The 13,677-nt window shown below is 41.6% G+C and overlaps 1 protein-coding gene across 2 annotated transcripts in view; it reads left to right on the top strand.

Annotated features, from left to right (window-relative positions):
* Positions 1-13,677, top strand: part of TMEM200A (transmembrane protein 200A) — a 97,514-nt gene that overhangs the window by 44,948 nt on the left and 38,889 nt on the right. Inside the window, exon 2 of one of the 2 annotated variants that reach the window (XM_075554560.1) lies at positions 10,645-10,895. The exons of the other annotated variant lie outside the window; for it this stretch is intronic. The gene's annotated coding sequence lies outside the window, so the exon portion shown is untranslated. The remainder of the gene's footprint in view (positions 1-10,644; positions 10,896-13,677) is intronic. 2 annotated transcript variants of the gene reach the window in all.

The following is a 13,677-nucleotide window of genomic DNA, read 5'->3' as shown; positions in this document are numbered from 1 at the left end:
GGGAGTGCCCACGAGTATTTGAGGAAGGATATTGGTATTTACCAAATAGATCCATGAAGGATATTTGTATTTACCAAATAGTGGAGCATACAGGAGGCAAGATTATTATTTCTTTTTAAATTTAACCTTCTATTGTGAATTGGATGATGATTTAAAGAAATAAACAAGAACAGCATTTCATTCAACATCATTGGCGAATAACCAGTAGGCATAATCAAACACCTTGAGGCGATAGGTTGCTGGGCTTGAGGGATCACAACCATAGCATTGGAGGGACATGAGGGTCAATTAACATGACACAGTCCACAAAGACAATGATGTAAACAGTGGTTTTCAACTTCCTAATGCCGTGACTCTTTAATACAGTTCCTCGTGTTGTGGTGACTCCCCCACCCATAAAATTGTTTTTGTTGCTACTTCATCACTGTAATTTTGCTACTGTGATGAATCAGGAGACCCTGTGAAAGGGTCATTGACCCCCAAAAGGGTCGCGACCCACAGGTTGAGAACCGCTGTTCTACATCCTTCTTTGGTGAGTAGTGACAGGGGTCTTAAAAGCTCATGACCAGTCATCTACGAGGCAACTTTCTCCACCCAGAGTGAAAAACAGGGGGTGAACACTGACAAACTTTGGTGTGGAACCCTTATTTATACACTGCTGGTGGGCCTGAAAGTCAGCACAGTCACTGAGGAAGGCCATGTGGAGCTCCCTCAAACAGCAGGACTAGAAGCACCCTGGAATTCAGCAGTCGCATTCCATGGAATATATGCCCTATAAGAATAGAGAGCAACATGAAAAGATACCTGCACACCCATGTTCATCGCAACATGATTTACAACCTAAACGTCCATCCTTGGGAGGATGGAGCCATCAACTGTGGTACATACACACGATGGAAGAGGACTTATCATTGGAGAATGAATCGTGAAACACCACAGGGCATGGATGGACTTAGAGAACATTGTACTGAATGAGGTTCCCCAAAAATAAAAGATTGTGTAAGATCATTGTTATTTTTTAAAAATCAAGAAATGGTTTTTATACCAAGTGAAGACTTGGATGGTGGATGGTTATCAGGGATGGGAGAGAATGGGTATAGAGGGGAAGCAATAGAAAACAAGTTGGATAGCTATTAATTTTGGAAAAAAACAACAACCACTCCGTGCTAATGGCCACGAGTCGATTCTGACTTATCAACACTATAGGTCAGGGTAGAACTTCTCCCAGAGGTCTATGAGACCATAACTCTTTTCACAGAAATCGAAGACGTCATTGGTTGACACTTTCAAACTGCTGACCTTGTGGGTTGTGACCCAGCATGTCACCACCTGGGTGCCCTCACTTTGGTGAAGGGGAGGAAAATACTGTGAGAGGGCGATGGCGAAAAGACAGGGGAATGGGACAAAGCAAGCCTTAGGGAGCGTTGATAAGTTGCTTAAAGCAGCAAATGAAAAAATGGTGGTCTGATATGTAAACCCCTCCCTAATTCACAATAAAAATGTATTAAAAAATAAAAGAAATGCCTATTGGAACTATGGGTCCCACTGACTAATGAAGCTTACAAACATCAGTCTCCACAATCCCCACCCCAGGAAAACTATATGGTGACCGACTGTCATTACCAATTGCTCTGAAAAGGATCACATCAGAAGGTCCTGGATAGAGTGGATAGAGTAGAGCAAAATGTGGAACAAAACTCAAAATTGCAAGCGACCAGACTTCCTGGCTGGATAGAGACTGGCGGGTCTCACAAGACTATGGGATACAGCTATCCTTCAGGTCTGGAACTAAACTCACCCCCTTGTTAGAATCATCAACCACTAATGGTCTGACCAGCAGCCTTCACCCCAGGACGAAGTTCCCAGGGTTCAGGAAGGAGGAGGAATGGAAACGGGAAGCATAGGGAGCAATTGGGATAAGTGATCGAACATTGAAGAGTGTGCAGTGGAGGAACCGAAACAAAATGTGCCTGAATTGTTGAATATGAAATTATGTCCTCATCTCTATCACAACCAAAAGTTAAAAACATAAGTAAAATGCTTGTGAGCAGTTGTCGGTGAACCACAGCCTCCAAGACCTGAGAACAGAACAACCAGATGACACCCAGCTGCTGCCACCAACCTCAGAAAGGGGACACATTAGAAGGTCCAGGACAGATGATAGAAACATGTCAAATGATACTCAAAATCAGACAAAAATATTAGACGTAACCACTCAAATAGAGACTGGTGCAACCCCTGAGACTAATGCCTTTGGTCACCCTCAGGCGTGGAACATCACCTCCTCCTTTGGCTCAATTTTCAGACAAGCAATAGCAGGCCTAGAAGGTGAATACTAACTCTAGAGAGATCCATACACCTTAGCATAATCAACCCTTTGAGATGAAAACGACAGCAGCTACCACAGACAAAGTTAAGAAGGCTGGAACAAGTGGAGAAATAAATAAGAGTGGGGATAAAAAACAGCCGGGCTTGGGGGTGGTGGGATAAGGCATGTTCCTTTGTGGGAATTGTAATGTGTATTAATTGTTGAGTGGAAAACTGATTTGCTCTCCACACAATTCACAATGAAAGATTGAATTAAAAAATTACAATCAACCCTTTTCAGAGGGATTTGCTCATATGCTGGACATATCTTTCTGATCTACTAATCTACTGGTCTCATGGTTTATTTTTAGCAGTGGAATACAGTAACACTTTTAAGAACTGCAGTGCTTCAGGTGCCCTCAGAGCCCCCTTTCCCACACTTATTTCCCACTCGACTATGCAGGGTAACCAGCACAACTTTCACGTTCCCTTGAGAGCTCTAGTGTATCATTAGCTCTGTCTTGTGAATTTGAAATTTTAAAAATGCATTCTTAGTTCATACCCTTTGGAAATTTTCTTCCCATTAAATAATGTATTCTTGCAGCTGCCAAACGAATTCCCATTGTTCTATTTGATTTGTTTAAATGTTTGTAGATTGCATGATTATGCCATCCATTTCCTATTGACGAACAAGAAAATTTGCTTTCAGATATTTTATAGTATCAACATTGCTGCAGTGAAGAGCATGTCCCTCTAGACACACGTAAAGATTCATACTTTCTAGTTGTGTCGTGGATGAAGGGCACCATTGAGTTTACGAATAGCTACAGTGATGGAATCTAAAGGAATTGGTACCCTCACTATTAACAGGGAATGATTTCTTGTATTTCATGTGTTTTGATGCCCTGTCGTTCGGCACCTGCAGACTTTAGGCTATTGTCTTTAATTGTAAAGTGTTCCCTTTATCGTTTGTAAGAAGCATCTTCCTCCTTTAATAAAGTTTTCTTTTCTATGATAGTATTGCCATCCTAGCATTTTGGTGGTGGTGGTGGCGGCAGTGGTGATGGTGGTGGTGGCAGTGGTGATGGTGGTTAGGTGCTGTCAGATTGGTTCCAGCTCACAGTGACCGTATGCACAACAGAACACAGGTGCCCAGTCTTCACCATCCTCACCCTTGTCAGTATCCTTGAGCCCATTGGGGCAGCCACGGTGCCGGTCCATCTTGTCGAGGGTCTTCTTGTTCACTGCCCCTCCACTCTACCAAGCATGATGTCCTTCTCCAGGGACTGGTCTCTCCTGATGACATGTCCAAAGTACATCAGATGAAATCTCTTCGAGTTGGTTAAAATTATTACAACTTTTTACTTTCTGCATTGTTTTTATTTTTAAGTTTCTGTATGAGTATGAATATAATTGTGAGTTTTCAGTATTTTAGCTAAAGCTCTGACTTTGAACTGGAAAATTTAAATCTATGTAGCTATATTATGATTACTGATGTATTTTGATTTATTTCTACCATTCAATTTTATGTTCTGTTTTTCCCAAGGTTTTTGTATATTTATTTTCCCCTTCTAATTTTCTTAATACCTTAGTTGCCTTTTCACATTTCTTTTCCATCCTTCTGTTATTTTCATACTACATTTTTCCCCCTACTTAGTAACTTGGAAATTACCCATTTTTATTATGAAAGTTAAAATATTGCATTTTTATTACTTTACTGGCTGTCCTTAAAATTTTAACATACATCCTTGACTAAACAAAATGTAGATCACTTGGTAGCACTAAGTTCCACCTGAGTAATGAGATAATATTCAAATAGTTTAATTCTGATTTATCCTTGGGTGTCTTTACCATTTTCCCCCCAGATTTTTGTTATGTAATATTTTAGCTGGTGCTGCAATGGTTAAACCCTGGGCTTCTGACTCAGAGATTGGCAATTGGAAGCCATTAGCTCCTTCATGGGGACAAGTGTGCTAGTCTGCTTCTGTAAAGATTGACTTAGCGCCTTTTGGAAACCTTATAGCCAGTTCTCTGTCCTGTAGGCCACTAGAAGTAGGAAGTGCCCCAATGACAGTGGGCCGTTTTAAATTCCCCTATTGTCATCATCATAACCATGTTGTTGTCTTTTTATAGTAAACTCTTAATGTGATTTAGCATTTGTAAACCATTTTCTTGTTTCCCATTTCCTTTTGCATATTTCCTTTCATGGTTCAATTTCTTTCCAATTGAAGTGTGTACCTTGGCAGTTATTTAAACTGGGATCTGTGAGTGCAGATTCATTCAATTTCAGTTTCACTGAAAATGCATTTATTTCGCCCTCGCCTTTGAATGATAATTTAGCTGAATGTGAACTCGCTGGGGAAAGAGAGCTTTCCCTGGACACATTGAAGAGTTGCCTTGGATGATTCTGCAGACTCTCTGCCCTCCCCAGTCTCTTGCCCAGCTGTGTTCCCTGTAGGTGGCCTGGGGGTGGGCTTTCTGGTTGTTTCCATCTTGAACTGATGGGAAAGCTGCTATAAATGAACATTGGTGTCTCACATAATGTATATAGTTTTTTGAGACTAACTTTTTCACTCACCATAATGTTTCTGTCCATTGTGTTTCTGAGATCAATCTGTGTTTCAAAGTTATTTCCGTTTCTCTGGTCCTAAATTCCAGGGTGTTGTAGACCCTTCTCCTGATGCCAGTAGCTTGAATCCCCAACAGATGAACTCTGTGTCTGGGCTTTTGTTTCTTGGAAAGGAGATTATTTTGTTCCCCCCTGCCAGCCTTGCTGTCAGAAACAAGTCTGGTCTGAGAACACACCTCTCACCTTTCCTTAATCATGCATCTATCTGCCTCTAATGAAAACTAAGCCTCTTCGTGACTAAACCGTCAGAGTAGTTGATAAATGCCTTTCTCTTTGTCCCTTCTTCCCCCAGTCCTTATTTGATCTCTTGACTGCTGGCCTCTCGGGTTTTTGAAAACATTCTCTGGTGTGCTTGGCAGGCATCCTGGCAGGATCTGCTTCCTCCACTGAATGTGAGAAGGGAGCCACCAAGAGTTTCTCATCTACTTGTCTCGGTTTGGAACACCTGCGTGATGCTAATGTGGCATTTCTTGTCTGTTCCCTTGGCTAGAGCCAAGTCTCCAGTCCATTTGGTGAAAGGCTCCCCAAATTCTAACTGTGCTCTGGGAATCTTACAGCACTAAGCTGTGGGGATGAGGGGCTGGGGAAGGTGGAGACACTTGCTCTGGCATCTGAGAATGTTTACATAGAGTTTCAGCATCTTCTGAATAACAAAGATAAAAGCAGAATTAAGTGACAACCAAAAAAAAGTCTAGCCTAATGTTTTCTTTTATTCTGGGATTTCGATTTACTTTGGAATGTCGCTAAGGCACCAAGACTGTGAAATATCACACTTGTTTGACAGCATGATTAATAGCTCCTTCTCATTTGGACATGGATCGTGCAGTCGGATTATTGAAATTCAGGAGCTGTGTTTTGTCTGTGTTGGCAAAGTGTAGCAAAAGAGGAGGAAAACAATGATATTAAAACCCAAATCCTCGCTGGAGTCAAAACAATGATCTCAGTTTCCCATGTCCCTTCATACCTTTGTCACCGATTTGGTCAGCTGTTCTTCAGGAGCGTGATGCTGCTGTCTGCTATATATAAAGATTTACACTCGTAGAAACCCCATGTGGGGTCTTTACGAGTCAGAATCGATTCGCTGGCCCTTGGTGTACGTGCCTACTATACTCGCATTTACAACACTCATAAGTAATGTAGCAAAATCAAGAGGTAAGTGTGAGATATAACTCGAGTTGCCTCAAGTTTAGTAGTAAATACAGACATATATATTGCCATTCAGATGATGCATGACCTTTAAAGACAAAGGGCTTATGAAAATTCAACTGAAGGGGCCTACCTCTGCCAAACCTTAGAATGTATTCTCAAGAAGGTTTAAGAGAATACATTTCAGACCTGATCTTGGATTCCTTTTTAAAAGAAAATACAACAACACCTGGATTGAGGTGTCATTTACATGCCATCTCTAGCCTAACCTTTGTGGTAAATGCAGCTCATTCATCAAGCCTAGGTTGAGTATTGACTGTACTATACTACAAAGTTGGTAAGACGTGGACAGAAATCTCAGAGCAGTAGGAAGCCTGCGTAGTACGGTCAGTGTCCCACACTACTGCTGTGGCGCTAAGCAACTAGGTCTTGGGTTGGTAGAGCAGGTTATACAGACATCAGAACCCTGCGGGAGGAGCCTGGAAGAATGACTAAGAATTTATCAGGTGGACCGAGAAGGAGACTATTCCAGGGGCTCTGCCCTCGTTGGGCATCTTTTGGCGTGTTTTTTTTTTCCCTCAACCACCTGGAGGGTTAAAGACCACTTATGAAAAGCTTCTTCCCAGACCATGTGATTGACTCAGACATTGCTTCTGTCTTTACTGCCTGTCTTCTGACTCAAACTTTCTATTTCTTACCTACTTTCCATCATTGTCTCTGGGTTGTAGACTGCTCCAGAACCTGAAGTGGGTTTGTCATATGCTGCTGACCCAGGTTGGGGTATGTAAAAGTAAAGGAAAAAAATAAGTAAGTAGCTTGAGCATCGAAAGAATGCTGATGGGGGACAAGAGCGTGGCCTTCAGGTCGGTGCAGACACACAGCAATGCCGTCTGTGAGTAGAACGACTTCCGGTCATTGAAGTTGTGTGGCAGCACTAAGCAGGTTTACCAGTGGCACAATTCTGCACAGCGTTTTCAGTGGTTGACTTTTCAGAAGCAAATTGGCATGTGACTTTGCAGACATGCCTCTGGGTAGGTTTGAACCTCCTACCTTTCAGTTAAGAGCTGGGTATGCTAATCATTTCTTCCAAAGGCACAGAAATTGGAATGGATCCCCAAAGCAGGATCCAGATCCTGAAAGATTGTGTGTGCTTTGCAGAGGGGGTTGGGCGTTATTCTTTGGGTAATGAGGAACCTATCAAAGTTTTTCAGGTAGTTGAGTGATAATGAGAAGACTTGTGTGGTGTCCTCATAATAGTTACCTAGCTAATTTCATTGTTTCTGGTTCATGAGATGTGCTGATCAGAACGTCTTTCAGAGAGAGCAGGCTATAGGAAATAATTAAACCTCGAAGGAGAAGTTTGTATCTTTTGATGCATCACGACATTCACACAGGGCCACTCTCTTTTTTGGACTGCTCCCAGAAACATGACAAGAAGTTAGGGCTGGGCTGGTTTTGCAAATATGATGACACCTTTCATGGGCATTCTCTGCCTGGGGGAATTCCCATTGGGCTGGCCCAGATTTTCTCAAGAGTGGCATGCCTCTGAGGTCCCTTCGCCATGTGCTTCCTTCCCTCTTTCCTTTCACTGGTGCCAAGCCTACTTGGGAGTCAGAGACTTTCTCCGCTCACTCCTGTCCTCTCTCTGTCACAAGCCCCCCACCCCACCCCCAATAATCCCTCACATTTCTAAATCTGTCATGACATCTGCTTCCCCTAGGACTTCAACTGACACCTAATGCCTCGAAGTTTATTTTTATTCATGCCTGACTTTCCTCCCACCCACAACGCTGAGCCAACCTCTGCAAAGCCTATTGTAGTAAAACAAAGCACAGCGTACACTGGATCATCATAACAAGTGGATCCACTTGTGGAAGTGCATGCGCACGCAACATTATTGTTATTGCTCCTTGTTGGAGCCCATCAAGTTGGTTCCACTCATTGCAACCGTAGCCACAACAGAACGAAGCCCTGTGCCATCTTTACAATTGTTGGATCTGAGCCCATTGTTGCAGCTACTGTTTCAATCCATCTCCTTGAGGGTTGCCTCCTGTTTCACCAGCCCTTCCCTTTCCCCAACAAAGTGGTCTCCCCTGATCACATGCCCCAAATCTGGGAGACAGAGTTGCCATCTTCACTTCCAAGGAGCATTCTGCTGTTCTTCCTCCAAGACAGATGCATTTGTTCTTCCGGCCATCATGGTACTTACCGTCAGCGCTCTTCACCAACCCCAGATGCGTCCATGCTTTTGTGATGCAGAATGCATCAGTTCTTTTGTGGTCTTCTTTATTCCTTGTCTAATTTATATGTACATAAGGGGAGATTGAAAATACCATGACTTGGGTCAAGCGTACCTTACTTCTTCTTATTACTACTCGGTTATGTTAAAGATATTCCAGTATATATGGAAGTGGTTATTGAATGTCTGTTATGCATAGAAAGTACAGTGCATACTAAGACACTGACAATAGATACACAGGAACTGTATGTAATGGTTCCAATTTACATATAAATTTGACTTAAAGTTAAATGTCGTGAAGACAGATTTGGGAGTGAAACTAATTTATAATCCTACTCTGCCTGTATTTATCTTTAAGTGGTTATTTACAAGATTCACCCTCTGAACTAGCACACTGTCCTTCCTATGAAATAATGTCTCTTTATGAACCCGGAGACAATCTTCAATAAATGATCTCAGGAAAGATTGGCTCCTCGAGCTATGCCAATCTTCTCTGCACATATTTATCGCTGTAACTACCTGGGGTCCCGCCGGCCTGTGGGGGAGCCAGTGGCAAGCTGCTAGCCTTGCTTAGTTTCTCTCAGTAATAGATTTCCACGTCTCACCCATGACAGAATTGGCTCAAGTTCAAAGAGTTGATTGACAGGAAATGCTTCACACACATACGATCCACCCTACCCCCCCCCTTAACTGTCATTCTTAGAATTCTGAGTATTCTCCTGACCAGCAGGAAGGTAGATAAAAGAGGAGGATAATTCAGCATCTTAAAAGCCTGTGGCCAACCATTTGGGATGCCAGGATTAATGCTAGCAAAGAAGTGTGTGATTTCTGAGTCCGTTTCTCTATGGATACTGCAGTTCTGTAGGAAAGACGTGTTCTTTTCCTTAATCGCAATTCACTGTTATAGGAAATCAAGTTTCTGAAGTAGGTTGTAGTCTTTGAACATTAGAATATCTGGAAAGTTGTTTTTAGAAGTGCTATTGTATTTATAGCCATTTGTACAGCATGACTATAAGAGGAAAATTGTATGTTGCATTTCTATAAAATCAAATGCTGAGTTGAATGTCATGTTTTTGAAGCCAGAATGTTTTTAAACTGTGGAATTGAGCCTTTCTCATCTCCCAGGCAGATTTGTGGGTGTCCCTGCCATCAAAGCTCCTTGGGTGATTCTCACTGGGCTGGAATTCCCTGTATGGTCTAAACATCTAGAAAGGGGCTAGGGACCTACCTCATGGTTCTTGCTGTGTTATTTTGCTCTCATCTTACTGGAAACAGTTCAATAAGAGGTAGTTTTAAAGCCAACAGAAATTCTAAGGACTTTATAGTGTAGTGATGAAAGGATCTTCAGCATAAACTTCTCTAGTTAAAAAAAAAATCTGTTTAATCCAAGTTATCTAAGGATGCTATTGTTGCCAGCTGTCCTCAAGTAGGCCCCCAGCTCACAGCAAATTGAACAAGATACCTCGTCCTGCTCTATCCCATGAGGAGATCAGATCTTATGGTTTTTGTTGACTGACTTTCACAATGAGATCACTCTGTTTTGCTCAGGAGCCTCTCTCAGTCTAGAAGCTCAGCTGAAATCGGCCCAGCATCCCAACATCACAGCAATAGGCAACCCCCACTGACAGACAAGTGGCATGAACACCGACTCCCCCACAGGGAATCAAAGAATTCAGTTCCAGAACCAGCAACATTTCCGGTGCTCCAAACATGAGTTTTCAAATTACATTGTATCTGATTGTAGTTTAGACACTTCCTATCAAGTTTCCATTTAGAGCTCATGTACAGTAGTCACATGAATATGAAAGGAGACATGCACAGAAAGCCTCCTGTTTCTGTGAAGTCGTCCAATCGTGCTGTGAGTCAATTTGGTTACAGGAAATCATATCATAATTTGGCTGTCCTTAGAACACATGCACAAATGAGACAGTGCTCCTGCTCAGTGTTGCGGATCCCTTGTTTAAACAAAATGAAATGATAATCAGCAAGCATGACAAGAGTGATTGCTTCGAAAATCCCAGTGAAATGTTAATGAACTTATGTCTTTATTCTGATAAGATTGAATTGGTGGGGGGAGGGCATGACCTTTTTATTTAATTAAGAATGAGTTATTAACATTGTCACTCTAGGGGACCCATCGCAGATAGGCTCGGCTAACAGGACGGCTGCCTGATTTTTCAGAAAATCAATATGGTGTGACCCACTTTGACACATGAGATTTGTTTCTAGACATTAATTGGCAGAGCTTGGGGAAGTGGGTAGGACACAAAGGCAAATCGATGCCTTTAAAATCATGTTTATTTTTGTAAATCTCATGTTTCAGACATTCTGCAAGTATTGTAGAAGAATGGTCCTCACCCCTAATAGACTTGCAAGTGGCTTGCTGGCTTGATGCCTCCCCCTCCAGGGACTTCGGGGTGCGTTTCTCACCAAGGCATTCCTCCCCACCGCCATGATATAGTCATCAAATGAAAACATCCACATTGGCTTCGCATCCTCGGACCCGTTCAAGTTTGGTCTCTTGTCTCAATAATGCCTTTCACTGCAGAGGAGCCAGGTGAAAACCATCCACCGGTAAGGAAAAGGTCAGGAAAGGTGCATGGTGGACTCCCCCCCCCCCCCCCCCGCCCCCATCATGACAATGCCCTTTCTCATTCATGACTGTAGCTGTGAGAATTTTGTTGGGACACCATATCCCATCTACCCTACATCCCAGGTATTGATCCTACTGATTTTTGTTTTTTGATCTCCAAATCATTCATTTACAAGGAACCGAATTTGAATCCTTCCAGGATGGTAAAACTGCTCTTTTAAGGCACAAATGAAAAAATATGGAATTCTTTGGGGGAAGGTTTTTTTTTTTTTGGTTAAGTGCCATTGAATTTGTTCCAATTCATGTGACCTTATGCACAACTAAGAAACCCTGCCTGGCCCTGTACCTTCCTCAAGGTGGTGATGTTTGAGCCCATTGTTGCAGCCATTGTATCAATCCACCTTGCCGAGAGCCTGCACCTTTTTTTATTGACTGTAGTGGGTTCACAGCTCAGAGTTACCAGCCTCTTCTCAGGAGAAAGATGACGATTCCTGCTCCCATGATTGCCACAGCCTTGGGACCTAGAAGGGACAGTTCCACTCTGCCCTATATGGTCTCCAGGAGTCTAATGTGACTCCATGGCAGTGGGTTTAGGTTTGGGTTTCTATTTCAACAGACATGATATCCTTTTCCATGGACCAGTCTCTCCTGATAACATGTCCAAAGTATGTGAGAAAAAAAGTCACTCTCTTTACTCATGAAGAGAATTACTGGCCGTTCTCCCTCCACAGCATATGTATTTGCTCTTCTGGGTCTCCGTGTACTGGCAGTATTCTTCGCCAGCCCCAGAATTCAAGTGCATAATTCTCCTGTGGTCTTCCTTCTTCATTGTTCTGCCTTCATGTGCATATGAGATGATTGAAAATATTCTGACTGAGTGCAGGTGCACGTTAGTCTCCAAAGTGACATTGTTAGCATATTAAAGAGGTCTTGTGCAGCAGATGTTCTAAACACAATACATTGTTTTATTTCCTGATTGCTGTATTGGTTGTAGACCCCAGCAAAATGAAATCATTGGCAGCTTCAATCTTTTCTCCATTTTCACGATACTAATTAGTTGTGAGACCTCCTTAGGTTGAATTATAATTCACACTAAAGACTGTAGTCTTCGATTTTCATCCGCAAGATCTTCAAGTTCTCCTTGCTTTCAGCAAGCAAGGTTGTATCCGCTGCATAGAGCAGATCATTAATAAGCCCTCCTCTAATCCTGAAGCCAGGTTTTTTTTTCTTTTTCTCTAGGAATAATCATAAACTTTAATTAGATCCTTGACTGTAGGTGACTTATACTATGATACATATTGTTATGAAGAAGGCATTTTATAATGTAATTTTGTTACTTGTCATGGTATTTCCTACATTCTTCATCAAGCTCACTTTTTATATTTAGTAAATATAACTTACTAAAGATATTTTTATTTAATATTATTTAAATTTTTATTTTTTCATTTAGAATTTTTTAACTTAAGAATCCCTTACCACGAGTAGTAGGATTCCCAGAAAATGTGGAGACAATTTTACTAAAGGGTGAATATTCTTGGCCCACTGCCTTAAAAAAAAATCATTTTATTGGAAGCCCTTAAAGCTCTTATATCAAGCCACACATCCATTGTGTCAAGCCCATTTGTACATATGTTACCATCACCCTTTTCAAAACGTTTCCTTTCTAGTTGAGCCTTAGGTATCAGCTCCTCATTTATTTCCTTCCTCCCTCATGAACCTTTGATAATTTATAAATTACTATTATTTTCATATCTTCTATTGGCTGTTGTCACCCTTCACCCACGTTTCTGTTATTTGTCCCTCTTGGGGGTGGGGTGAAGCACTAATACGTCGACCAATGTGATCGGTTCTTTTTCATGTGCTCCAGCATCTCAGATTATTTGCTCAGCCTGCAGATTGAAGTATGCTCTGATGCACACCTTCCCTGATTTAAACCAGACAGCATCCTCTTTGTCCTGTTGAAGCAACTGCTCCAGTGTCTATGTACACATCCTATATGAACATGATTAAGTGTTGTGGAATTTCCATTCTTTGCCGTGTTTTCCATAGTTTACCTGGGTCCACACAGTTTGCAAATTGAGTGAGCACAAGGAAGCATCTTTCTGGTATTCTCTTCTTTCAGCCATGATCCATCTAACAACAGCAGCGATATCACTCATTTTATGTCCTCTAATGAATGCCCCAAATTTGGATTTTTTCCAATTGCCTGTTGACGTCCCACCATAACTATTTTTGAACTGTCTTCAGCGATATTTTCCTTGCATGTCATACTAATTATATTTTCCAATAATTTCTGCTTTCTTTTGTGTTACCTTTCATTGAAATTGGCAGAAATATGAACCCCTTCTGGTCAGTAAGCCAGATATCCCTCTTCAAAATTTCTCAGTATAGAATAGTGAGTGCTTATCCATTTGGTGAAAGTTTGAGTTGATATCCTGTCAGTTGCTGTAGTCTTGTTCTTCACTCATGCCTTCAGTGCACCTTAAACATCTTCCCTCGATACTATTAGGTCTTAATTATATGCTACTTCTTGAAATAATTGTATGACCATCAGTTCTTTTGGTGCAGTTACTGTGTATTCCTACTCTCTTCTTTGGTTTTGCTCTGTATCGTTCAATATTTTCTCATAGAATTCTCATGTTGCAACATGAGGCTTGGGTTTTTATTTCAGTTCTTTTGGCTTGAGATTTTCTGAATGTGTTTTGATCTTCTAACTCTAGGATGTTGTATGTTTCATTATAATCCTTTAAATTCTCAAGCTGC

The sequence above is a fragment of the Tenrec ecaudatus genome, chromosome 7, assembly GCF_050624435.1.
Source record: "Tenrec ecaudatus isolate mTenEca1 chromosome 7, mTenEca1.hap1, whole genome shotgun sequence".
Lineage (NCBI taxonomy): Eukaryota > Metazoa > Chordata > Mammalia > Afrosoricida > Tenrecidae > Tenrec > Tenrec ecaudatus.
The sequence above is the reverse complement of the archived record's forward strand: the minus strand, read 5'-3'. Positions and strand labels throughout refer to the sequence as shown.